Below are 27,226 nucleotides of genomic sequence, written 5' to 3'. Positions count from 1 at the left end.
CCTCACAGAGTGATTGTTGTGATGATAATAATAACACACTTTGTAAACTGCTGTGATTAGATGTTAAGTTGCCCTGAAGGGAGTTATATAAATTGAATGTCATTGTCGTTGTCATTGTCGTTGTCGTCATTGTCAAACTCTATCATGCCATTCTATCATGCCAGATTATATCATGCTAGGGACTCATTACAGGCCACTCCAAAATCCTAGAGCCTTTTACCACCTTGTCAAAACAAAATTTTGGGTCTTACTGAACAATGTATATAAATGAACTGTTTAAAGTATGTAAATGTTTTAGAATATATGTAAATTGGAAAGACATTTGATGGACTCCTGCCTTTTGTATTCACAAAGGGGCTATGTTTCTTCTTTCGATGTTTCAGTAGTCATTGTAGCAACTTGAAAACATGTCCTGCTCCCAACACTATTATACTCCCATTTGACCTGCAGTGCTTCCTGGATTCCTTTTTACCAATAAAGCTGCAGGTTTGGGTCTTTGCTACCATGAACTGAACCAGCTGATTTCCCCCCACCTTTTTTTTGTACAAAAAATCCAGTATGGGAATTCCAGAGATCTCAAAAAATAGGGGCAGTGTTTTGTGATACACACTTTGTAATATTTGGGTTGATCTTAAGGAAGGTATTACAAAGTTTTGTTGAGTAAAAACAATCATATTTTTTCAGCAAATGTTCTATATATTAATATATTAGTCAAGGTTAATAAAAGGATATCTTTGACTCCCAGCGATTAATAAAGAGTAAGCTAGTTTTATTAGGCCAAAACATTACTATTAGAATACGGAATTGCTTTCAGGCTTAATATATTTTTTTTAAAAAAAGATTTGCAACAGCAGAGAAATCAGCTAAAATTAAGAGGGATGGTGAGGTTTATTTGCCCATCTGAGTGGCATGTTTTGAATAGGAAATTTCCTGCATCTCCCTGGAAGATTCTCAGTATGACTTAGTTTGCTATCAGTTCACTGACTTTAATAATAGTGTCGGGACTTTAAAGTGACAGTGCTGAACTCTATAGTCTTTAATAGCATCTTTTGGAAGTTGTGATGGGTTTGGGCTTGAGCACAAACTGTCTATCAGGGCTGAGAGTTCTTGTAAACAAGTTCAGCAGATGTCCTGGTAATCATTTCACTCTTCGTGTTTGCTTCTGCTTGCAAAAGGGAGTGGGGGAAGGGCACACATTGTCTAGGAGTTTTTCAGGCTTTTGCATAAGCACACATTTTGAGTTGTCTGGTTACAACTGCAGGAAACTGTTGTCTGCTGAGAATAAAGTTTATTTTAGGCTACAGAGAGCAATTCCATGTTTCAGAATCTCTCAGTTTTCCCTTGTTTTGCTATTTGTTGAAACTATATTTTCTTTCACTTATACAGCTACTTCCCCCCCCCCCCATGCGTGCCATGATTTCACATCTCCTGGGGTTCAGAGTCAATGGTTCAGTTGATAGAACCTGGGAGATAAAAAGTAATATCTGGGGCTGGTGGGTCAGAAAGAAAGCTGTCTGTGCCTGATCCCACTGAGGTAGAGTGAGCAGGAAAAGTTCTTAAGCCTGGCAGGAAAAGGTCTATGTTCTCGACTCTAGTGTCTTGCCAGAGGTTTTACTTTTTCTCCTGCAGACTCTGAGAAGGCAAAAACACTGATCAGATCTTCACAACATGGTAGATTGGGAGTTCCATGTGCTGTGTGAAGATGGAAAGGAAAGGAAAGAAAAGGGGGAATGTGTGAGCCTGAGGATTTCTGTAGCTAGCAGTGCAATCATATGCAGAATTATACCCTCTGGCTTCAATGGACTTAGAAGGGTGTAATTCTGCTCAGGGTTGCACTGTTATTCATGTAATTACAAAACTTGAATTGTAGTTTCTGCTGAATAGGCATGCCATTTTCTCCCTTATAGCCAGCCAACTCTTGTAAACATCTCTCATCTGCCTCCCATGCTCATCAGTAGAGATGGGCACGATCTGCATTACGATCGAAATCAGCATTACGATCGATCTGCCGAGCACGACCCAGCGGATCGTGCTCAGCCATGGCCAACAATCCAGCGAGTGGAGCGGGGGGGATGGGAAAAAACAAAATGAGCATTTTGTGTTTCATCACATTCTACAAATCATGAATCACGAATAGAAATGGGCACGATCCGCATTGCGATCGGAAAAAAACCCACGATAATGGCGATCGCGCGATCGTGAATCGGCAGATCATGCTCGTCCATGGCCAACGATGCAGCAGTCAGGAGGGGCCCGGATCATGGCTGTATCGGGGCGATCGTGCTCGGATCGGGAAGCCAGACACTCAGGCACCAGCAATCTATTCCCCTGGCAACGGAGCCAGGGGAATGCTTGAGCTGTGTTTGACCTCCTTCTGTTGCCCTGGAAACCCGAATGGAAGCCCAGCTTTCCTTGATCAGCAGGGCTTCCTTCCAACCACGGAGCAGCAAAGTAGTCACCAGTTGGGAGAAGACAGCCAGTGGAGGGAGGGGGAAGGGGGTGTTCTGTAGCCATGGGCACTCCAATCTCATCCCTGCAAACCCTGATAGGCAGCTCTGGTGGCCAAACACAGGCCAGACCCCCCGCCCCCTGAGAGGAGGCAGCTCATCACCATCTCCCCGTGCCCGCCGGGCCTGGCGGCGGCCGCCAACACCCACCTTCCCACATAGCTGGGAATAGCAGCATGCCCTGCTTTGGCCTCCACGATCCATGATCCACGGATCGGGAACGGGAGATGATCGGTGTGGATCATCTATTGGGGATCGTCACCGGCACCAATCCACAATCAGCTGGATCATTAATTTATTTTGGATCCTGCCCATCTCTACTCATCAGAGCAGTTGGGGGTGGTGGGGGTGGTGGGAGATGTTGCTCAACTTCGGGTGCTGCTCTGAATACTGAGAATTATGTCAGTGTGATAACCATTTTTGAAAAAGACTCAGAAACGGGACCCTCCCCCAAATGAACCGGTCGGCCCGTTAGATGGTCTTATCCAACTGGACCTATACTTGAATTCTGACCATATGAACTTCATGAGAAAATTCCAAGAATACTGATGGACTTCAGAAATAATAATTGTTCATAGGTGATACCATCATGACTTTGCACTAGCACTTTAGGTATATGTATATGTATGTGTGTATTGATGATGTGTTAAAGGGCAATTGGAATTAGAAAATAACAGCAAAAATAGTTTTGTAATTTTTCTAAGTCTTTATTTCATCAGGATTTCATGATTGTTGTTTATTGCTACATTCTAGTAGAAGCAGCAAAAATGGCTATTGCAGCCAAATGGAAAGACAACTGCTCTCCCATCATTCAAGCATAGCATAAAAAACTATGGCAGTTTTTCATTTACGAGAAAATATCACACTGTCTAAAACAATTCGATACTGAAGATTCCCAAGACAAATTCACACAAATCTGGTTTCTGCTGCTGACTTACCCCAGTAAACATGGTATCCTACCACCCTCCTACGTCCCCCAGGCACTCACCTCCTTCTGAAATATGTTGGAATTTTACATATGAATGGTAAGCTAAACTCTTTTGATGTTATTGTAATATATTCTATATTCAGTTTTAATCTCTTCTTGCACACTGTTATATTTGATTCCTATATTGAATTGCTATTTTTGTAAATTGAATTCTCTATTGCAATCTCTGTAATAGGGACTTTTAAAAAGCAACAATAAAGGTTTTCCAAAAAAAAAAAAGCATAGCTTTTTCATAGTCAAAGGGAACCACCTCTTTTTCACCAGCAGAAAAGAGTTTGGATCCAACCCATTATCTTTTTAATATTTCTTGCAGCAGGTAGATTCATTTGGGACACTGGATGTGCTTTGCAAATGGTAAAATAGATGTATGACAGTGCACTTGTGTTGAAGTCAATGTACTTAGAAGCCTGTGACTTTGCTTAGACTGGCACTGTGAGCCTCTCAAACAATCACTCAAAAGCTGTATTTCCCTCCCTTTATTCTTATCCTCCCAAGCATCCGTGCTGCAAACACCTACGCATGGAATAGCCGAATTGACACCAGTGAACGAATAACATCTAAAAAAGCCAATTTTTTCAACTAACCTCTGGTCCTGTACCTTTAACAGCCACTTGGTCATCTAACAATATCAGGTGATTTGAATTCAATAATAATAAAAAAAACCTTTTTATGCTAGGCCAGAAGGGCTATTTGTTTAAGCCTCACACTCAAAGGGGAGCTCAGATTTATAACTTGTTAATTTTTTGGCATTTATAAGTATGATCCTACTGGGTAGTACTTATGTTGTTTAATATGTTAGTTTCAGAACTGCTTATGATCTTTCAGCATTCCTTCAACTCTGTATTGAATTCCTGCTGTTTTTTTAAAATCTTCACAGATTTGCCTGTATATACCCATTACATCGTTATTGAAATATCTTTGTTATTGACTCATCCTGTGTCATTCACCTTGAGTCTCAGGGAGAAAAGTGGACTAAAATAAATAAATAAATAATAGCTGATTTCTCTAGAGCAAGCAGCTATAAGAACAGTAGGCCTTTTAAAAGAAATCAGACAGCAACTCTAGTAACATTTAATTTGGCATTATTGAGGTTCCAGGTGCTGCTATCTGATGTACTTCCTCCAGGAAGTAATGGATACAGTTAGATAATATGATATAGGGCCAAGCTACACATGACGAATAACACTTGAATGGCAATTGGACTGAGTGGAGGGCAAGTGAACAGGGAGAAATACACTTGCTGTTCAAGTGTCATTCGTCACTTGTAGCTTGGCCCATAGTTGTGGTTCCAAGTGCCGCATCTCAACTTTGTTTATTAACTTCAATTTATTTATTTCACTTATCTCCAAATGAAAATGGGGACCCAAAGTGACTTACAATGATCTCCCCTTCTCCATTTTATCCTCACAACAGCCCTGTGAATTAGGTTAGGCTTTGAGTGTGTGACTGGCTGAAGGTCACCCAGCAAGCTTTCCATGGCAGAGTGGGGATTAGAACCTAGGTCTCTCTGATCTTATTCTGACACGCTATCCACTACATCACATTAGCATGTGTTAACGTGCTCATCACCTCTAGAAAGAAAATGCATAACAGATTATTTCCCTGATGGCTTCACATGATTTTTATCTGTTTTTGAATCCATAGAGCTCATATATATATGAAAATATCCATATTTTCTATGGATTCAAAAACAGATAAAAATTATGTGAAGCCATCAGGAAAATAATCTGTTATGCATTTTCTTTCTAGAAATATAGGATTCCTTCTCCCCATTTTCATGTCACACCTGTGTGAGTTGGGTTATGCTGATTAGGTTCAAGATCAACCAGGGAGCATAGGATGGAGTGCTATGTCAATTTTCCAAGAGGGGGATTCCATGGTGAATATTTCCCAGAATCTCCATTGCTTCATACTCTTCCAAAAAACAACTTGGTTGTCAGTTGAATGATCAGTAATCACATGTACATGGAAGGAAGTCCCATTGACATTTCACTCCTCCACTTGAATCAAGCTTGGTGACTTTGGGTCAGTCACAGGTCTTCCAGAGCGCTCTCAGCCCCACCCACCTCACAGGGTGATTGTTGTTGTGGATATAATAATAACACACTTTGTAAACCACTCTGAGTGGGTGTTAAGTTCTCCTGAAGGGTGGTATATAAATCAAATGTTGTTGTTATTATCATCATCACCATCAGTAACTACACAGAAAAGGTGAATGGTAGTGAAATGGTTATGGGAGCAATTTATAAGCTCCGCTTCCATTTATTTGTTTATTTACTTGTTTGCTTCATTTATATCCCATCTTTATCTTCACCATTTTATCCGCACAACAACCCTGCGAAGTAGGTTGTGCTGAGAGTATGTGACTGGCCCAAGGTCAACCAGTGAACTTCCATGGCAGAGTCAGGGTTTGAACCTGGGTCTCTCAGAACCCAGTCACATCCCATTACACCACACTTCATCCTAATGAGGCTGCAAGATGCTTACTGTATCTTTTACCACTATAAAGAAGAAAGACATTTTGGCAACTTATAAACATAAAGGAGTTAAAAAGTGGCAGGTGGCTAAAATACACTCTTCAAAGCCATTCAGAATCCAAAGATCAGCCCTGATGTGATAAGGAATCCTACACCGGCATATTCCGTTTCCATTTTCCTAACCTCTCTTTCCCACCAGAGTCTTTCCATAATGTTAATTTTGTAATGTCTGGAAATGGAAATGTGCAGAGTCAGGGGTTGACATTGCTGCGGCAGTTACAAGCAGTTATGCTAATGTGCTATTACTTTTGCATGCAAATAGTTGAAACGAGAGCACGGGAGTGCAACCACTTATACCATATAGCCCAGTTTCCACTTTTTCCAACAATTGTGGCATTTGCATTTTTTTAATGCTAGGCAAATGGTTCCATTTTCCTCTGTTTATGGAACTCTGTTTTATTTGCGCAGCTCCAGTCCCCCTTGTCAGCATGGCAGTCGTTATGGTTATGTGTGTGTATAATTTCATTTGTGGAGCCAAAGCCATTTGAAAGTGTCACAAAGCACACTCCCCAAAGGTAATGCATAAAATGGTAGCTGTGGAATCCAGCATACTCGTTCAACTGTGTACAACAAGGAATGCCCCTTTGAGATCCTAACGACGTGAGCCCAAATGCTTCCCAATAAAATCTTATCTCAGCTCGAAGCTCACTAACAGTGCAATCCTAAGCAGAGAAGTCTATCCAATTCAGTAGTTTTTGAAGAATGTAACTTTGCTTTAGGATGGCACTGGAAGTACCTGTTTTCTCCTCAGCTAAGATAAGAGAGCATGCTGGATTAAATCAGTGGTCCATCTAGTCCAGCAACCTCTTTCACACAAGACCACCAGTTGCCCAGGAGTGCCTACAAACGGCATAGGGGCCGAGGCCTTCTGTGATGTTAATTACAGTAATGATAACATTCAATTTATATACCACCCTTCAGGACAATGTAACACCCACTCAGAGCAGTTTACAAAGTGTTATTATTATCCCCACAACAATAATCACTTTGTGAGGTAGGTGGGACTGAGGGCCAAGCTACACATGATGAATGACACTTGAACGGCAAGTGGATTGAGTGGAGGGCAAGTGAACAGGGAGAAATACACTTGCTGTTCACTTGAACGGCAAGTGGATTGAGTGGAGGGCAAGTGAACAGGGAGAAATACACTTGCTGTTCAAGTGTCATTCGTCATGTGTAGCTTGGCCCTCAGAGAGCTCTGACAGAGCTGTGAATGACCAAAGGTCACCCAGCTGGCTTCAAGCAGAGGAGTGGGGAATCAAACCTTGTTCTCCATATTAGAGTCCTGCCACTCTTAACCACTACACCAAACTGGCTTTCTGTTAGAGAGGCGACAAATTGAATTACGACCCAAAAAAACCGCATGAACCAGGCTGGGCAGTTTAAAGGGCCCTGCCACTTGCAGGAGGATCCCCCCACTGCCGCCTGCCAGCTGATAGTTTAAAGGGACCTGCCACTTGCAAGGCAAGAAAGGGCCCTTTAAACTGTCAAATGCCCCTTTCCCTGCTGCTGCTAAGTGGCCAGAAAGGGGCATTTAAACCCCATGAACCACAAACCACGAACCACGCACTGGTTCGTAAACTTGCCCCAGTTCGTGCCAGTTCCTGGTTCCTGGTTCATGAAAACTCACGAACCACGAGCCTCATGGTTCGTTTTTTTTGTGGCCCTTGCCCATTTCTACTCTCTGTTGCCTCCTAGCACTGATTTTTAAATGTTTACTGTCTTTGAATGAGAAGGTTCTCTTTAGTCCCCATGGCTAATACCCACTGTTGCATCTCTCCTCCATGAATCTGTATAATCTCCTTTTAGAGTCATCTGTGCTTGTGGCCATCACTGCATCCTCATCAAGGTTTCCTTTTGTCAGTCCTGAATCTATTCATTTGCCATGCAGGGATAACAATCAATTAATAGTGAGGCACAGTAGTAAGAATAGAAATTAATTAATTAATTATGTTGCTGGCAGATAGGGGTGTAATTGAGAATTAACAGAATTAAAATTCATGAATACAAGAAGGGGAGGAATGAGAAGTAGCATATAGAATATAGGTTAAATTGATTGACTTATGCTGAAGGTATTTTTGGTTATAGCGATATTTAGAAATGTGCAGAACATGGGTCAAATTGATTGACTTATGTCGAATGTATATTGTGTTTATAGGTATATTTAGAAATGTGTAGAATATGAGTCAAATTGATTGACTTTATGTTATAAAGATAAGAGATATAAGAGATATAAGAGGAAGTAAAGAGTAACATATAGAGTATAAGTTAAATTGGTTGACTTATAAATGTATTCATCACTTATGAGTACTCAAGTTATGTATAGGGAGGGATAAATTGTTTGTCCCATATTGATGACATTAGAATGAATAAGTTAGAGTACAGGATATTGAGAATATTACCAGTATTATTACTATTGAATAACATGCCAGGAATGTATTAGTTAGTTGATAAGTGAAGGGAAATTGACTTAGTACTGTGTTATAATAGACTAGCTTAGAAGAGTGTGAAAGTATATGTTTAATTGACAAAATAAGTTGAAATGAGTAGGGGAAGAATAGACAAAGGGTTGGAAAACTGTTGGAAGTCAACAAACGGGGGGGGGGAAAGGGAGGGGGTTAGAACTGGAATATTAAAGTAATTTGATTGTTATAAATGACAAAATATTTCTAATTCCAATAAAAATTAAAAAAAAAAATAGTGAGGCACAGTAGGAGAAGGAGAGGTGCATTTCTCAACATTTTCATCCGCTCTAAAGAGCAAATTTCACAGTAAAAACTTAATCCTGTGAAAATATGTCAGAACAGTAAGAATGTGGACGCTCCAAAAGCACTTTATATGTATTATTAATTATTATTATTCCTTTTGTCAGAGTCAGAGAACTGCAGGTGGAGGATCCACAGCTGTTTGAGCCTCTGCCTCCCAGTCTACTGGCTTGCCTTCTTCCACCAGCATTAGCAAGTATTTGTCATAGTGCAGAGAGCACAAATTATGCATCGGGAGAGTTAAAAATACCACACACTCCTGCTTAAGAATTTTCTTGTGCATGCCTCTAATCTGCTTGGAGCATTCAGAGGGTACAGCACTTGATTTGCTATGCTCAGTAGCTCAACCCGTGATGTTTGATGGCTTGAATGTGTGAATCAGTGGTTGAGTCTACATGCAGTGGTAAAATTCTGAGATAGTAGAATGGACAGTACCACTTCAGGCTGCAGATAGTGAGGAGTTGTATTTTTAGTGCTCTTCCATGCAAAGTTAAAACGTTAGTGTGTCATGAGGAAAGAGTATCGTCTAGCTCTTTGCAGCTGTCTTTTCATTTACTGGGAATTAGTTGCGTAGGATAGTAACTCCAGCATGGCATTCAGAAGCACAATTGTTCCCACTTATATTGGCACTCTGTCCCTTAGTCTGTAAAGTATCTCCCCAAACTAAAGAGCCAAACCTGCCTTCCATGACCTCCCTGAAGCAGGAAGTGCTTCAGAAGATCACAAGAAGCATCTCCTTTCTGTCTTCCATGGACAACCAGTCAGTGAACTGTCTCTGTAACAGAAAGATACTTGGCTTGGAATCTCCCACCTTTTTGTGGGAATCTGAAATGGCACCGTCTATTCTAGCATGTTAACATTCTGTCAGATCATTCTGCTGCATGGGTAGATAGCGTTGCCAGCTAGTGGCTGGCACTTGGAAGGAGACTAGGGCAAGAAAGCCTGGGATGCGCCATCATATGAACGGCACAATGTCATTTCCAAGGCAAACCTGGAAGTGATGTCATGTCACTCTAGGGTTCAGCAGAACTCTATGGTAAAACTATTCAGATTTCTGCTGAATCCTAGAGTGACGTGATGTCACTTCTAGTTTTGTCCCAGAACAGTTGTCATATCACTGATGTGACAGTGATTTTTGCTTTTGCGGGATACCTGGCAGCCCTGCATGTAGACCAAGCATGATATGATGTGAATAGTGAGAGATATGAAAGTCCTATCTGTGATGTTAAACATATGGCCCATTCATATGTTCAAGTCATCTGCAGTAAAATAGCAGGCCTAAGGTGAAGGGTACAACAATGTACCTCTATAGAGTCTCACCAACTTTGGCCTTCCCATCTGCAAAGGCATCTGTGATAAGAGTCAATCCCACTTAACTCAGAGGATTAGCTGAAAATCCAGGCTCAGTCTGCCTCAGAGATGCAGCAATGTGATGATCTTGGAAGCACATTTTACCAACCTTGGAAGGATGGAAGGCTGAGGGCGAAGCTACAAGTGACGAATGACACTTGAACGGCAAGTGTATTTTTCCCTGTTCACTTGCGCTCCACTCAATCCACTTGCTGTTCAAGTGTCATTTGTCACTTGTAGCTTGGCCCTCAGTCAACCTTGAGCTGGCTACCTGAACCCGGGTTCCGCCAAGATTGAACTCAGGTCATGAGCAGAGCTTGGGCTACAGTACTGCAGCTTACCACTCTGCACCACAGGGCTCCTCTAGTACCTGAGGGCCAAGCTACACATGACGAATGACACTTGAACGGCAAGTGTATTTCTCCCTGTTCACTTGCCCTCCACTCAATCCACTTGCCGTTCAAGTGTCATTCGTCATGTGTAGCTTGGCCCTGAGTTAAAATGTTAGTAGTACCTGAGTTAAAATGTTAAAAGTAGTGAAGAAGCAGAAAGTGGGTTATCAGAAACCTAATTTCCTGGGGTTATGTGACATAGGAGAAATGTGTTCATTCGGTGAAAGTCGTCTTTACTTTAATTTTTATTGAAAGCTTTAGACATAACAGATTTGACAGAAATAAAAAAAAATATGCTAATCCTACTCTTCAAAAAAAAAGGAGGAGGACCCAAATTACTTCTAATGGCCACTTCTGGAAAAACAAATAAATACAAGAACTGTATTTTAAAAAGAGGACTATTGCTTATGCTTAGTAACTCTGACATCCAAATAAAAAAACATCAATACACAGGTGTCCTTTGCATATTCTGTATAATTCATATAGCAAATATAGACAAAGATAATCATGCAACACGAAGTATCTCTTTTCATTTTAATGTGCTTTTCTTTCAGTGAATCAGCAAAATAATAAAGTTAAGGGTACAGTTATTAAATAATACATAATTCTATATTGTTACAGTAAACAAACAATGTGTCATAGTGGCGTGATTTATTTTGAGCAGGCAGTTTCTTTGCATATGTGTAAAAGAACAGTCGTGGTTGTGGGAAAGGGAATCTATCTTTTGGCTTCCTTGTGTGGTTCTGATCTATGCAGGCAAGTTTCTCAATTAACACATCATACCAAATGTCCAATATTGAAAAACGGGTGTGGGGGGGGCGTGGAGTGGGGGGGAGGACATGCTACTATGAGGCTCTATATAGTACAAACATCTGTCCACAAAATGGGCTGGGTCTTAAGCCCTGGTCAGACATGCAAGAGCGACTTGTCAGAGACCTGAGGTGGCAGAATGAAAATGCACCACTTCAGAGTGCAGATGGAACATCACATATTGGAATGCTTTCTTATGTTCAAAACTCCCTGGAAATAGAAAGCCAGCACAGAAAGTAAATAGAGGGTTATAAATGTTTCTCCTTGATGTGCCAGTTTCCTACTTGCATGAAGTTTTCAATATGAAACAATAGTCAAATTTAGTATCTAGTCAAATCCATTGGTGGCATCACTTCTGGCTACATAAGTGGAAGTGATACCACAGCATCATGGGATGCTCTAGGATTAATTTGAAACTCTATGGTTTTTACTATAGAGTTTCACATGAATCTTAGAGCAGTGACATCACTTCAGATTACGCAACTGGAAGAGTAGTTGTGGCATCACTAAATGTCATTTGGTAAGTCCTACTCTTCCCAGTCACTCTAGGGGTCAGGGGACATCCCAGGAAGAGCAAGAGAAAGGAGATGGTGTGCTGTGTGAGGGAGAATTGGAGAAAATTGCCCTTGTCTTGCACGTGCAGTGATGTCCCAGTGGATCCAATGTCATCCTACTGAACAATGTAAGGAAAAAAGCTTTTACTTAAACCAAAAGAAAAGGGAGAGTATCTGGGGTTTTAATTGAATTATGTTGCTAATACTAAATCAATGATTGATGCATAGAATCAAAGGGCAACCCAACCATGAGCTCAGTTGTCTTTTCTGCAACACAAGAAAGGATATCTCTGTAATGCTAAGAAGAAAATATCCCACATTGATGATACAAGGTGCACATGTGGGTCTTCTTTGAGGGTTCTAATTAGAGATGGGCACGAACTAGAAAAAAACCGAACCATGTGGTTCATGGTTCATGAAATTTGACGAACCATGAACTTTCACGAATCTGTCCTTGGTTCGCAAACTGGTTCATTTGGTTTGTGAAAACGTCACATTCAGATCAGAAAACCATCACTTCTGGGTCAGCAGAAGGTCACTTCAAGGCCAACAGAAGTTCACTTCTGGGTCAGCAGAAGGTCTGCAGGAAGTCCATCCCCTGTTGCCTAGGAAACTGATTGATTGGCACCAGGCTGCCTGCAGTGACGAACCAAAAAATGAACCAAATGAATCAGCCTAAAAGTTCATGGCGGTTTGTCAGAAATGGGATCTGACAAACTGTGGTTCGCGAACCATGAACCGGCCTGGTTCATGCTTAATTTTGGTTCGTATTTCGGTCCGTGCCCTTCTCTAGTTCTGACACCAACCTTTCCTTCCAGTAATGGTGGTGTTAGTAAAGGGATGAGGAAAATAGGTGCCCACATTAGAATGCCTCCACAGATGCTGCCTCAACCAAACACATAGGCCACCTTTTCTTCACCTTTTCTGCTTCAGCTGAAAGGCACCACCTTCTCAGATGCCACCTCCTCACTGGCATCCTTGCTGACTCCTGAAAGGACCCCCTCTCTGCATCCCCTCCCGAGAGGAAATCAGCCAGATCTTCCATTGCCCTGTTGCTAGGCAACAGCTCATAGAGGCTTTCCAGAAATATCTCTCTGCCCCCTTCCCCCACCCATGGCAATGCTCATAAAGCTGCCATTTAGTAAAGGAAGCAATTGTCATCCTGGCCACAGCTAGAAAACAGTAATTTATGAGCAAAGAGATAGTCAGCTTCTTCCAAAACATTTAAGAAGATATCTTTGAAAAAAGCCCTCTCTCGATTTCACTGGAAAACAAAGGGGTTAATGTTAACACGTCCTAGGAGTTACCAATGGTTTTGAACTATTTTTATAATTACCTTGAGATTTCACCTCAGGCATAAAGTATTGAACTTTTGCCACACACCTTCTTCTGCCTTTCTGGTGCAATTTCAACCCTATTTTGAAGATGAAGGAGTCAGAAAACACCGGAATAACAAAAGCCATTTTTAAGACTTATGTGTGAGGCAAGTCTTTCAGAAATGTTAGTATCTACCAAGGCGGAGGAAAAAAAGCTTTGCTGTGCAACAAAATAAATCCCAAGCATCAAGAAGCCTGAAAACTGCTAAAGAGCATAATGCTGCAGGAGCTTGTTGCAGGCTTCAGAAATGTTTCACATGCACAATGGTACTGTCATGTCCCTATCAGGTAGCCAGCCAGGTGTTGGCAACTGGCCAAGGCTAAGTGGGCGATTCACTTAGCCATAGAAGTCTGATGGCATGATGTCACTTCCAGTATGACTCTGAAAGTGATGTATTGTACTGAGTCGATACTCTAGAATTCCACTGGTAATCTATAGTTTTCCCATAAAATTTCAGTGGAATACTAAAGCATCATCTGAACATGATGACATCACTTCTGGAGTTGTGCCGGAAGTGATGTCACACTGTCAGAGAGTCAATGATTTTCCTAGCATTCCCCTCCCCCGCCCTACAGAGTGTTGCAGAGCACTGGAAGCTGCCAGCAGGTAATTCATCTTTGCTGATACAGCTAGATGTGTTGGTGGGTTTTAACATGGTAAATCACTCCATATTTAGAGTCAGCAGTTTGGAACCTGACATATGTAATACTGTAGGAATTAGTACTATTGCTAATGTTCTTTGATATCTAGGTCAGACCACTGAAGATCACTTGTAGCTTTGGAGTTACTTGTACCAATATTATGATGACACCCAACTGAGAGCCAATTTGTGTAGTGGTGAAGGGCAGCAGGACTCTAATCTGGAGAACCGGGTTTAATTCTCCACTTCTCCACTTGAAGCCCGCTGGGTGACCTTGGGTCAGTCACAGCTCTTCAGAACTCTCTCAGCCCCACCCACCTCACAGGATGATTGTCGTGAGGATAATGATAACACACTTTGTAAACTGCCCTGAGTGGATGTTAAGTTGTCCTGAAGGGCAGTATATAAATCAAATGTTTTTATTATTTAATCAAAGCCCTGGATGTTGATGTGCAAATTCTAAATGATGGCATGAGACTGGTAGAAGCAGAACAAACTGATCTTTATGGCATCTGATCTTTAGACAAAGTGGAGGTGATGTTAGGAAGGCAGAAGTTCTGAAGGAAACTTGATTTAGATAAGGTTAGATTGTCTTCATTATGGCTGCTCAGGGGGGGGGGCTGTGTGTGTTATGAAAGGGCAATTACCATGTCTCCCCTTGACCCACTGTGCCTTCGATTTCTGCCACCCCCAAACTGATTCTAGCCTTCCCTTCACCAGCAGTTTGGCACCGGTGATGCTCTTAGCACTTGCAGAGCGGCAAGGACCTCATCTCCCACTCCCCCCTTTCTCCTGCTACTCCAGCCAGATGTCTCTGTGTGAGCATGAACGAGCATCTAGATGCATAGGGAGAACTTTAACAGAGTCTGCTTTCTTGAAAGAAAATGCTTTACTCGCTATCGCACAGATACTGTACAGACTACAGAAAACATAGGGGGGAATCATATTACAACAAAAAATCTATTGCAGTGCTCAGAGAATAACTTAAAAAAATACGTGCTAATCTTGGCTCCTCAATCCTTCCTGCTCCCGGGCCAGGTAAAAAAAAAAAAAATGCAAAACAGGGTAAACAGATTTTTTAACCCTTTCTACTGATAAGTGGACTTTCCCTCCTTCCAATCCTGTGTCTGGAATTGAAGTCCTCGTGACTCCATGGTATGTCTTCCTCCAATTATATCAGAGTGCACAGGCTGCATGTACCTCTGGCTTTATTGTCCAGGACTGGTTACTCATATAGCCATTCATCTTCCCTCCTGGCAGCTGGTTATTTCATGGCAGGAAACTCATCTTCTCAGTAGGAAATTAGAGCAGATTTATGACTCTTTTCCTTGGGTAAGAGCATTCTCCCAGAGATCTGGTTTCCTTGGTGTAATTCATGGCATCTTACACCCTTCATTTGTCAATCTGGTGATGTCTGTAGGTTCTTATGGATTGTGCTTTGCTGTCTAAAAAGCAGATTTGTGTTGTGGCCAAAACTACCTTCTATCAACTAGCTTAGTTCATTAACTATCCCCTTTGTTATATTCATCTGACGAAGCCACACTGGTCCATGCTTTTGTAATCTTGTGCTTACACTACTATAATGGGTTTACATGGAACTTCCTTTGAAGGCAACTTGGAAATCTGTTGGTATAAACATGGCAGCCTGTGTGATCTCAGGGACTAGCAAACATGAGTGCATAACTCCTGGTTTAAAATGATTGCATTGGTTATCTGTTTATTTACAGCCTCAATTAAAGGAACTGGTTCTTGCTTTTAAAGTCCTTCATAATTTAGGACCTACATATCTGAAAGTCCATCTCTCCTCAAATGAACTCCTGCACCACTTTTTAGATGACATATTCACTCATTCCTCTGCCTTCAGTTATATCTAGATGTGTGTGCTTTGGGTTTCCAATTCGGGTTTTTAACCTGAATCAGGACTGATTTGGAATGACTCAAGGTTCTAGAATCGGCCCCAGCATTGCTGAACCGATTCAGGAATCCTGAAATAAAGCTTCCTGAAGTGATTTGTATCACTTAGGGAAGTTTTGGGCAAAGAGCAACACTTTTTTTGCTGCTTGCAACTGGCAAGATAAGTGTTACTTTCAAAAAGAGGGAAGATTTACAGTTGATTGGAAGGGAATTCCCCTCTCATCAGCTGAAAAAAGCCTTTTAAATGCCAGCTGCTTTTTTCAGCTGACAGGAGGGGGATTCCCCTCTCATCAGCTAAAAAACCCTTTTAAATGCCGACTGCTTTTTTCAGCCAGCAGGAGGGGGATTCAGAGCCCATCCTCTCTCTGCCATTGCATCATCATCTAGAACAGGCTAAGAGAGGAGATGAGGAGCTTCTTCTATGCAAGTGTTTATGAGAAAACGTAAAGATGTTTTGTTCATAAGCCAGTTAGTGGAATTTGAATTTTCATTGATGCAAACGTTCTCATGGCTCCTTAAATAAAACTGAGAGTTTTTCATAAAGAAACAACATATTGTGATATTGGACATAGAGTTTAGGTTCCTGAGCATCTTAGCTTAAAAAACAAAAGCATCTGTCCCCTATGCCTAAGACAAATGTGCTTGAAAAATAATGGGAAATGTATGTTGACATCTCGGAAGGCATAAGAATGGCTAAATAGAATTAATAATAGTTGGTAGAAGACTTTTGATGTCCTGCATAGCTCCATAGATTCTTTTTGAGTGGTGCTAGTCAAACCAGACTACACATAGTAATAAAGATTCAAGAATAAATGATATAAAGCAATCTGAATTATTACCAAAAAATCAAGTTACATAGTCTATACAGGTTGCAGAACTCAGGTTCCCTTGGCACAGGATATCAATTGTCTATGTGCAGGTTTGTTTCTTTCTTTAAAATTTGCTCATAGAAAGTTCTCAACATACACATAGGCTTTAAACTTAAGTAATAATCCCTCCTGAGCTGTGTAGGTCTGCAAAGACAATGAAAGGGGAACCCCACACTGTCAAACATTCCCACCCATTTTCTCTCCCTGCTCTTCTCCTAGGCTGTTGTCATCTTCATTTATTTTTTCAGGAGGGACTGAACTCTGTCTGAACTCCTTCTGGCTTTCCTTCTGGCTTTAACCCTTCAAAGTACTCCCAGCAGAGAGTCCCGTTTTTGCCACTGTGAAGAGAAAATGACAACAAAGGGAAGGACCCATGGATCATGCCTTTCCCGCGGTGCAATCTCTCTGAAACTTGGGGGATCTTTGGAGGACAGTGAGAACTATGTCCCCTGCAAATTTGATGAGTATTGGACATTGGGAAGGTCAGTTTGTAACCCCTCAAATTAGCTTCCACCAGACAGTCCCATTTGCTATTATACCGTTTTTGCCACTGTGAAGAGAAAATGACAACAAAGGGAATGACCCATGTATTATGCCTTTCCCAGGGTGCAATCTCTCTGAAACTTGGGGGTCTTCGGAGGACAGTGAGGACTATGTCCCCTGCAAATTTGATGGGTATCGGACATTGGGAATGGCAGTTTGTAACCCCTCAAAGTAGCTGCCTTCCAACAGGCATTTCTGTTTTTGCCACTGTGAACCGAAAATAAAAGCGGGGGGGGGGGGGACACATGGATCATGCCTTTCCTGGGGTGCAATCTCTCTGAAACTGGTGTGTGTGGGGGGGTTCTTCAGAGGACAGTGAGGACTAAAGGGGGAGAGCCATGGATCATGCTTTTCTGGGGTGCAATCTCTCTGAAACTGGGGGGGGGGGGTCTTCAGAGGACAGTGACAACTATATCCCCTGCAAATTTGGTGGGTATTGGACATTGGGAATATTCTCACAGGCGCGAGAGGGACGGGGAGAATCTCCCCACCTCTTTTGCACTGGGCAGACAGCCTGGCTGTGTGACTGCTCTCTGGGCCCTTTAAACTATCAGCTGGCAGTTGGCAGGAGGAATTCCCCCCCTGCTGCCTGCCTGCTGAGAGTTTAAAAGGTTCTTTAAAGGGACAGGTAAGTGGGTTTGAGGGGAGGGGGGCTAAATGGGGTGGGTTTGGGGGTGGGGGTGGTTCTGGCCCCTACGAACAACAAACAACAAACATGTCCAGGAACAGTTCATGTTCGTCCATGTTCGTTGTTCGTTGTTCGTGGACAGCATTGAATGTCGTACAGGGTGTTTGGTTTTTTTTCCATTCGTGCCCATGTCTACTCATAACCATGCTGCTCTGTGAACTGTATATTTTCTTTGACTACTTTTGCTGTGCTTGATTACCCTGGTGCATAATGCTTTAATATAATGTTTAAAATATTTCATGTTTTTATACTGTTGATTATCATTGGCCTTAAATGCAAACTTCAATTTTTTATTACATTGTAAGTTGCATCTTAGGGTCCATTATAACAAAAACGTGGGGTATTAATATTTAAATAAATATATGAATAATAAGCACAAAGGATCATTTGCTTGTAACAATAGTCAGTACGTAGAGCCAGTGATCTGCTCAGAGATAAAGATGTTCCTACGGAACCATTGCATATGGTCTGAAGTAGTTGAGAAAGAGAGTGGGAGAAATGCCATAAAACCAAAGCTAAGGGCAGATCTTGAATTGCTAGACAGTAGCGATATTATCACCCCAGTTTTTAGAATAGCCTCATCTCTGAATTTTGAATTCTTGTACAGGGCAAATAATGCTGAAAGGTTTATCTAGAAGCTTTAATTCTTTTGCATTCTGCTGAATGCATGATTTGGGACAAAACAGGCAAGTGTATATATCCATTTCTGCTTCCTCTCCCACAGATCTCAGTGGGAACTGGGAACATCAGCAAGGTTTTTTTTAGCAAGAACTCAGCAGTTTGGAAGGCCGGGCTATTAAAATGCCTGAAAATTCCCGTAATTAGTTGCTGGTGCCAGCTACAGCATTTCTAGGATGAAATTGTCTTGGGGCATCAATGCATGCATTGTCAGCTTAATACAGAATTCCAAAGAGAGACTGCTGATAATGCTACCCTAGTTATAGTGGTATGCAAAAAAACAAAAGGGTCCTTAGCAGAGACATTTGCATAAAGTTTACTAAAAACAACAGGATAAATTTCATAGCATTGACTTGATGAAAAAGAGACAGGGGTGAGGGGATTTCCCTCATGACCCAGTGTCATTTACACAACCCATCTGCTTCGGATGACCTTGTAGCCAAAGAAGCATCAGTTCTGGATAACTGCTGTGTAAGCTAAGATATGTATGTAAATATCGCCAAATAAATTACTGATCAGCGCTTTCATTTAAAGTGGCAACATCTTTCGGGGGCCAGCCCAAGTTCAGCAAGCATCTACTAGAGCATGAGGAGGCCAGTGTTTGGGGAGGGGAGGGACCTCAGCAACATAGCACCATACTGGCCACCGTCCAAAGCAGCCATTTGCTCTAGGGGAACTTATCTCTGTCATCTGGAGAGCCGTTGTAATTCCAGGAGACCTCCAAGCTTCACCTGGAGGATGACAATCCTAGTATACACAATAAACAACTCTCAGGAATAAATGAGTAAGAATTGTGTGCCTGAAGATTAGGGTTGTCAGTCTTGTCCTGGCAGGTCTCAGGAACATTTGGAGGGTGGATTCTGGGGAAGGGAAACGGCCATGACATCATTTCCAGGTAAGCGTCTGGAAGTGATGTCATGGCATCGGCAAAGCTCTAGAAATCCAATCAGATCTTTTTACTTTAGAGATCTGGAACATTTCGTGTGTGTGTCACCTTTTAAGACCCTGGCAGAAAAATCTAGGATCTGGTTATTTTTGTTCTCGGGGTAGGATGAGCAACATAAAAGCCACTGCTAACTGTCAGAAGTAATTATGCGAAGGGAGAAAGCACTGCCAAAATCTCAAATGCATTCCTCATTTCCTACCAAAAATTCAGAATGTCTCTAAAGATTTGCACATCACCACTTGGTAATGTTGCCATTTCCAGATTCAGAAATTCCTGGACCCTTGGGAGTGGAGTCTGGAGGATTGAAGGAAGCTCAGCAGCGATGGGATGACATACAGTCTACCATCCAAAGCTGCTATTTCCTCCATGGAAATTGATCCTTGTAGTCTGAAGATCAATTTTAATACAAGGAGAACTCCAGACACTACCTGGAAATTGCATCCCTACCATTTCGGGTGTTATATGGCCATGTTAAGAATTACTGCACTCAGCAATAGGTGTGCATGTAAATTGAGGCTGTCAGAGTTGATAGACTCACAATAGAGATGGAAATACAGGTTGAGGGTGGCACCCAACAACAGAAAACCATTGTTTATGTGCCAGAAGAAAGTTGCATATTTCTCTGCAATTGAAACTTCAAAATCCAGGGAGAGATTCAGCTGTGCGAAATTTCAGAAGTATTCTGATTTCTGGCCATTTCTCTTTTCCACACCAGAAGTTGCAGGGATTGTTATATTCTAACAATCTCATTCATCTATTAGTTTTGCCAGAGGCAAAAGGCCATTTGTATTGTGGAGAGAAAGGTCCCAACTTCCACCCTTCGAAGCAGCTTGCCCAGTTTTTGTTATTACGAGAGCTCTATTCTGCATACCCTTCCTTCATCTCTGAGTCAGCAATTGCTGGGCAGCCAATTGCTAACCCCTTCCCTAGAACAATGGGCACAATATTAAAAGTATGAACTGTCTCTTGACTGCTCATGCTACTGGAGAGGTTTTCCCGTCTAGCTTTTTGATCATGCAAATGGTGACCAGATGAAATAAAACCTCAAACCCTGCTTCAGCCCTTTAAAAATTTAATTGGCCATGACATTTCACAAGGCATAATCTACACATCTAAAGATGGTCAATGGAGTGAGTACTCAGTACTTGGTGACAGTGGGGAAATTGTATTACGTTTCTTTCTTTCGATGGCTTGCCATTTTAAAGTTCTGTGCTATTAACACTGGATGCAGCACTCATTCATAAGCCTTGTGGATCTCCTTGAATCCGTGCAGTTGTCTAGTGCAAAGAAAGGCCTCATCGCTGGTATAACGACATTTCAGAATTAATTTGCTGGTAAAGCTCTTTTTAATTAACTTGAAACTGGTTGGACAAAGTCTGATACTACCAATTATTAGGAATAATTGTTTATTTTTAAGACTGTGATTATTAAGGTCTATAAATTAAGGCAGGAGACTTAATGAAGCTCCGCTAGAAGGGTTTAGTTTTCTGAATTCTTTCTAATTTATTGCAATTTATTCCTCACTTCATCGGCTCAGCTGTTCAGAAGCATGCCCAGAGCCTGTTCTATAAATCTAAAAGTTACACACACGCGAGCACACACACATATCCCCTTACATTTTAAAAATAGCGCTCCTTGCTGTATTCACCAAGTAGCCACAAGCTTCCATTTTCATGGACATACGATTTTGCAATTTCCATAAAACACACACTGAGCTACCATCTGCTTGTTTTCTTTAACTCTCTCAATGAGAGGAAAAAACCTCAAAACTCATACTTTGCTTTAAATATTTGATGGCACATGCTGTTAATTCCCAAGATGGCATTCACTTGAACATGTCAAAATAGCATTATTTGCAAGTTAAATACCATTTAAAGTGAAATGTTCCTAGTCCTCAAAGACAATATTAGTTCTTTACATTTTTTGTTTTGTTCTGCATTTTTTCTTAATAATAATAATAATAATAATAATAATAACAACAACAACAACAACAACAACAACAACAACAACATTCGATTTATATACCACCCTTCAGGACAACTTAATGCCCACTCAGAGCGGTTTACAAAGTGTTATTATTACCCCACAACAATCACCCTGTGAGGTGGGTGGGGCTGAGAGAGCTCCAGAGAACTGTGACTCACCCAAGGTCACCCAGCTGGCTTTGTGGAGGAGTGGGGAATCAAACACGGCTCTCCAGATTAGAGTCCCGTGCTCTTAACCACTACACCAAACTGGCTCTTGATAGAACTGGCCCTTAATAGAACTTCTTACTTGCCTAAAGACTTGATGAAATAGTCTACATGATTAGAGGAATCCTTTGTAACAAAGCAAACAAATATGAACGAGTAACTTTTTTATTATAATAAACTTATTACATTTAATTTTTGCAAGTGAGTATGAAAGAGCCATTGTTCCCCATAACATTTTTTCTCCCAGAATAACAGACCTAAACAAAGTATCATCACTAGACATGGGCACGGATTGAAATACGAATCAGATTTCATGACAAATCGGGCTGATTCATGTTTCGCAAAACACTTTTCATGGGGCCGTGGTTTTCAAGAAAAATATACGACTTTTGGGGCCGATTTGTTCAATTCGTGAATGATTTGTGATGCCAGACAGGCTGACGCCAATCCATTGATTCCCTAGGCAACATGGGCCTGGAATGTCTGCAGATCTTTTGTTGCCATTGGAAACCCCAATCTTAGCCCACATAACCTTGATAGGCAGCTCTCCCTGCCAACTGGAGAGTTTCCATTCTGCCTTATACAGCAAGGAGCAGGGGGGTTAATCCCCTAGGCAACTGAGGAGATGAGCCTTCTGTAGCCATGGGAATACCAATCTCATCACTCCAAACCCTGTTAGGCAGGTCTGTCTGCCAATCAGAGACCTCCTGTTCTGCTCTATGTGAGCATTTCTTATATAAGGCACAGCTCTCTGCCTTGTGCTTTTCAGTTCCAGTAGACAGAGGGAGAGGGAGGATCAATTGCTGGAATTTGGAGAGAGTGGAATTGTGAGCTCTTGGCTGGATTTGCTGCTACTTTAAAAGAGACTGAAAAGCCTCTTTCTCATTTTCAGCTCTTAGCCTTGCTGGGAAGGTTGTTGGATGAGGGTGCCTTCTTTCCTCCACCCCACCCAACCCCAGTCTCATGGCATTGCCTGGCTCTGGGGCCTAGCTTGACTGAGGCCTACCTTTTGACCATTAATTTTCTTTGCTTATATTCTTATTTAGAGCATTTGTTCTTGCTGGGTGAGGGTGGGTGGAGGGTGGGTGGAGGAGAGCCTGCCAAAGTCTCTCTGTGAGTTTGGCATCTCTGGGTATAAAGGGGGCCATTGAAGTGCCCTGGGTTCCAACGAATCATGAAACTAATGAATCATTTCGCAAAACAGGACAATTTCATGAAAGTTCATGATTTGTGATTCATTGAATGTTACAAAACACAAAATGCTTGTTTTGTTTTTTCCCATTTTGTGCCCATCTCAAATCACCACCTCTCCAAGTCCACTGACTTTAATGGCCTTGGATGGGTATAACTGTTTGATATTGCACTGTCAACCAACCTGTGATCCACCAAACTACATTTCAGTATCAATTCTAAGCAGGTCTACTCAGAAATAAGTGCCATGTTATTCAATGGAGCTTATTCCCAGGAGAGGAGGATTGCAGTCATAGGCTGTGGAGTCTGCCACACTTTTCAATCATCTTATTTTTGCAGTTCTGGAAAGACAGAAAAATTTAAAGAGTACAGAGCCTGTGGTGGACTGCAGCACTCTTGTTTGGCTGCATTTAGCTTTGCGCACCATCAGCTGTATAAGTCCACTTTATAGTTTTGCAGATCTTTGTCATTCTTAAAAACTCACAAAACCTATTTGATCAGTGACTGTAATGACCAGCACTATATACCATGACAAGAACACACCATTTTCAAGATTCTCAGAAACAACTTTCTGAGCACCATCTTTGATACTGCTGATTAAAATTAAGTCTAGATTCTGTCAGAGCATCTGATTTCTCAGGTATAAGGGATTTTCCTTGGTATCCTATGGCTTTTCGGTGACCTTTCTACTAGAACTCAAAAAGCAAACAATGTGTCACAGGATGCATTTGTAGTAGATGGAGGATCAGATGTTTGAATATGCCACCACAGAAAATACTCTCTACAAAATAGGGTTGGCAGCCCCCTGATGGGGGTGGAGGATACCTCATACCCAGTTCCCATTTCCCACTGCTGCTCAGAGTGAAAGCAGGAGAAAAATAAAATTAAAAAATGGCAATTTGGCCTACAGGCTGACATATCTTCTGCAGAAACTCTTTAGAATTCTGGCAATTCCTAGACACGTGTGCTGTCTATTCTGGGGGTTTCTTGGAAATAACATCATGCTGTTCTTAAAGGCCACCCTGAGGATCCCAAATGTCCACCAGTGACAGGCAATGTCAAGGTGGTTTACCTACTTGCCCACCAGTCACTGGCAACCAGCGGAAGGTTTTAGGTCACCCAGAGATCACCCACCACTAGAAATATGTCATTGTGCCAACCACAGGAGCACTCCCATGCTTCATTTGGGGCCAATTATTTGACAATGTCAAAGAATCTGGGAGTGACATCATCATGTTGGTGCTGGGAGTGTATGTGTACTGTGTGCATGTGCAAAGAACACACTCCTGGTAAGTACCGGGGGCCCCTCCCATTGGGAAGGTATAGGGACCTGGGAACCCCAGGTAACCCCTCCATTCTTCCACCTCCCCTTTCTGTGGCCTTCCTTTCACTTTTCTAGAAAGCAACTTGACGGGCAATGAAAAAAAACCTACAAAATATTTTGACCAGAGACCTTAATAGGATTGGAAGAACTTTGTGGGTACCACACACAACAACAGCTTTTCACCACTGTTTCCATGTTTGTGCAAAGATATCAGTTGCATGTGCTGCAGCCCCAGGGGGCCACAATGCTTTGCTTATACTACCAGCACAAGTCCCCAAGGACCTGTTCCAAAATATAATACACTTGCTGAAAGGCTTCTTTGTATGCATAAAATGTACCATGTCAATCTAGATTAATATCATCATTTCAGTAATAAACCATATCATTTATCAGAGCGATACTAAAAGTTTGTCACAACTTGGGCTCTCTTAATGAAATCTCTTAATGAAAGTAGTGTACTGGAAAAATCACTCTGAATCATTTCCAAGAATCTGAAGGCTCTGGGCCAAGCTACACATGGCGAAAGACACTTGCCTGGCAAGTGGATTGAGTGGAGGGCAAGTGAACAGGGAGAAATACACTTGCCATTCAAGTGTCATTTGTCACTTGTAGCTTGGCCCTCAGTAACCTGTTTAGCAATTACTATAATGTCACCTGTTGACTGGGTAGAGGGAGGAGAGCTTAGCTGGTTCTTTGTCCTCCCTTGAATTAATTTCTTCCTGTCTAAAAGCCAGATGGTTTTGAGTAAACTTGATTCTTTTTAAAAAATTAGACTAACTTGTAATAGGGTTCAAAGTTTGCTCTTTGTTGAAGACAGCCCTGACAGATCAGCACTCCTATAGGCTCAGGGAGGAAACAGCGGAGTGGTTGCTTTACCTTTCAGGGTAGGGCTGCCGTGTCCCCCAGGTTCCACAATGGGGGGCAGGGGGTGGTAAAGAAGAGGAAGCAGAGTATTCACCCTCGTGCATGCATTCTCACACTCCCTTGTGGCTCTGGAAAATGACAACTTTTCCCAGCACCACAGGGAAGCTAGAGGTTGTTCCAGGAGGGGGAAGAGATTCATTAAAAATTGCCCCCAAACACTAGGTTGGGGCAATTTTTAATGAATCTCCCCCCCCCCCAGCACAACATGTAGTTTCCCCAGTGCGCTGGAAAGTGAAGTCATTTTCTGGCGCCACAGGAAAGCATGCATATGCCTTCCCCCTGCCAGCAGATTAGTGGAGACAGGGGGCAGGTTTTGGGGGCAGGGAATCCCCACAGGGGGGATGGCACCCCTATTTCAGAGGCAGTACAGCTCCCTATACATCACAGTAGCAGAGCAACATCGTAGTGACACTTATGTGCCTCCTTCCTTCTGCAACTCCTTCAGTCTGCACTAGAGCCCCATTGCTGGATTAACTCACTACATTTTCAACTAAAGGTCACTTGCACAAAATAAGTAGGGTGTGCTCCCCCTGTGGAATCCATCAGGCTCCACCTTTCCCTTGCCCAACCCACATATTGGCTGGTATTCTATCACTCCATTAATCATACTTCAAAGCCTCCCTCCAGCCTTAGGAACATCCTCAACTTAAGGAGCTTTTCCATTGAAGGAAGTTCCTCTAGCCTCAAGTAGGATACATGATCCCTCTCACACACCCTGCTACCCATCTCCCTCTTCACTGGTTTAGGAATTCCGAAGGGGGTAAGGACTGAGAGTCCACCACATGCCACCTGTCTAGCCTCCACTATAGCAGGCAGAGAGCCTTGATCCACATCCTCAGAAGGTCCCCTCTCTCCTCTTCCAGAGGCTCCACGAGACAAGCAGCCCATTCCCTGTATTCACCTCCACTCACCCAGCTACAACCCAGGGTTATTGGGGGAAAGGGAACGTAGCAGTTACTTTCACTATATATCTGCTGCCGCCATTTAAACTTGGCCCATTTAATGTAACCAGAGTGTCTAAGGTCTCTGTGTGGGATATTTTCCCTCAGCCAATGATTTCAAGCCAGCCAGGGTTAAACAGAACAAAAATACACTTTATTTACAGGATGGAACATAGGAGTGAATGAATTTTAAACTAATACACAAATGGGAGTTAAACATAGAATGTTTCAAAGTATCAGAATAGGTTTGGAATCAACCAGCAATATCTCTGCTGCCTATCCTCAGCAGAGTCCAAACCCTTCACCCTCAGCAGCTCCCATAAGCCTTCCTCCCCCATCTCCTTCCATCTGGCACTAACTTTCATTGGCCCAGCATTCTGCCCACTCCCATTGGCTGTCTCTCAGGAGAGGCAGAGCTGGAGCCAATCCTGTCTGTCACAGATACTGTCCATCAACATTTTTGAAATGGAATGTTGGCAAACATGAATGCATTGACACAGGATCTTTACTTAATGAATTACACTATGTTCTCTGTGACTGCCTTCTACTCTTTTCACCTAATTCCAAATATACTAACTTTTCTCCTTTGACCCACTCCAATGTCCACCTTCCCTGTATACTTCAGAACTTTGTCAGTACTGCATATGCCAGCCATCACTTTTGTTGGCCTTAGAGTGATCATTTATTCAGGCATAGGGAATAGCAAGTATACTTGCAGCAGGGTAGAACTGAAACTTGTTCACACTGTACTCTAGCAGCAGATGAGCTGAATATCTGGGTTGGAACTAGAACTGGAGCTATAACTGATGATAACTAGAAGCTGAGCTTGCTATGCTTGGCAGCTGGTTGCTTAGTGTCCTCGGTATTACTGCTGCCAATGACAAATGACCCTTTTCAACCTGAATCGTGGCTGGATCAGGTGTGCTGGGAAATATTAAGAGCAAAAGTCTTCCATCTGTGAACTGTCCATCACTGCTCTGGAGGCAAGAAATGCATGGTGCGATTAAACCTATAAAGTCCTATTTGTCTTAAAGAGACTTCTGTGAAACAAAATCCTGTTAGTTTCATATATATATATATAGCAAATCTGAAGATG

Source organism: Eublepharis macularius, chromosome 7 (assembly GCF_028583425.1).
Source record: "Eublepharis macularius isolate TG4126 chromosome 7, MPM_Emac_v1.0, whole genome shotgun sequence".
NCBI classification, from domain to species: domain Eukaryota; kingdom Metazoa; phylum Chordata; class Lepidosauria; order Squamata; family Eublepharidae; genus Eublepharis; species Eublepharis macularius.
The sequence above is the reverse complement of the archived record's forward strand: the minus strand, read 5'-3'. Positions refer to the sequence as shown.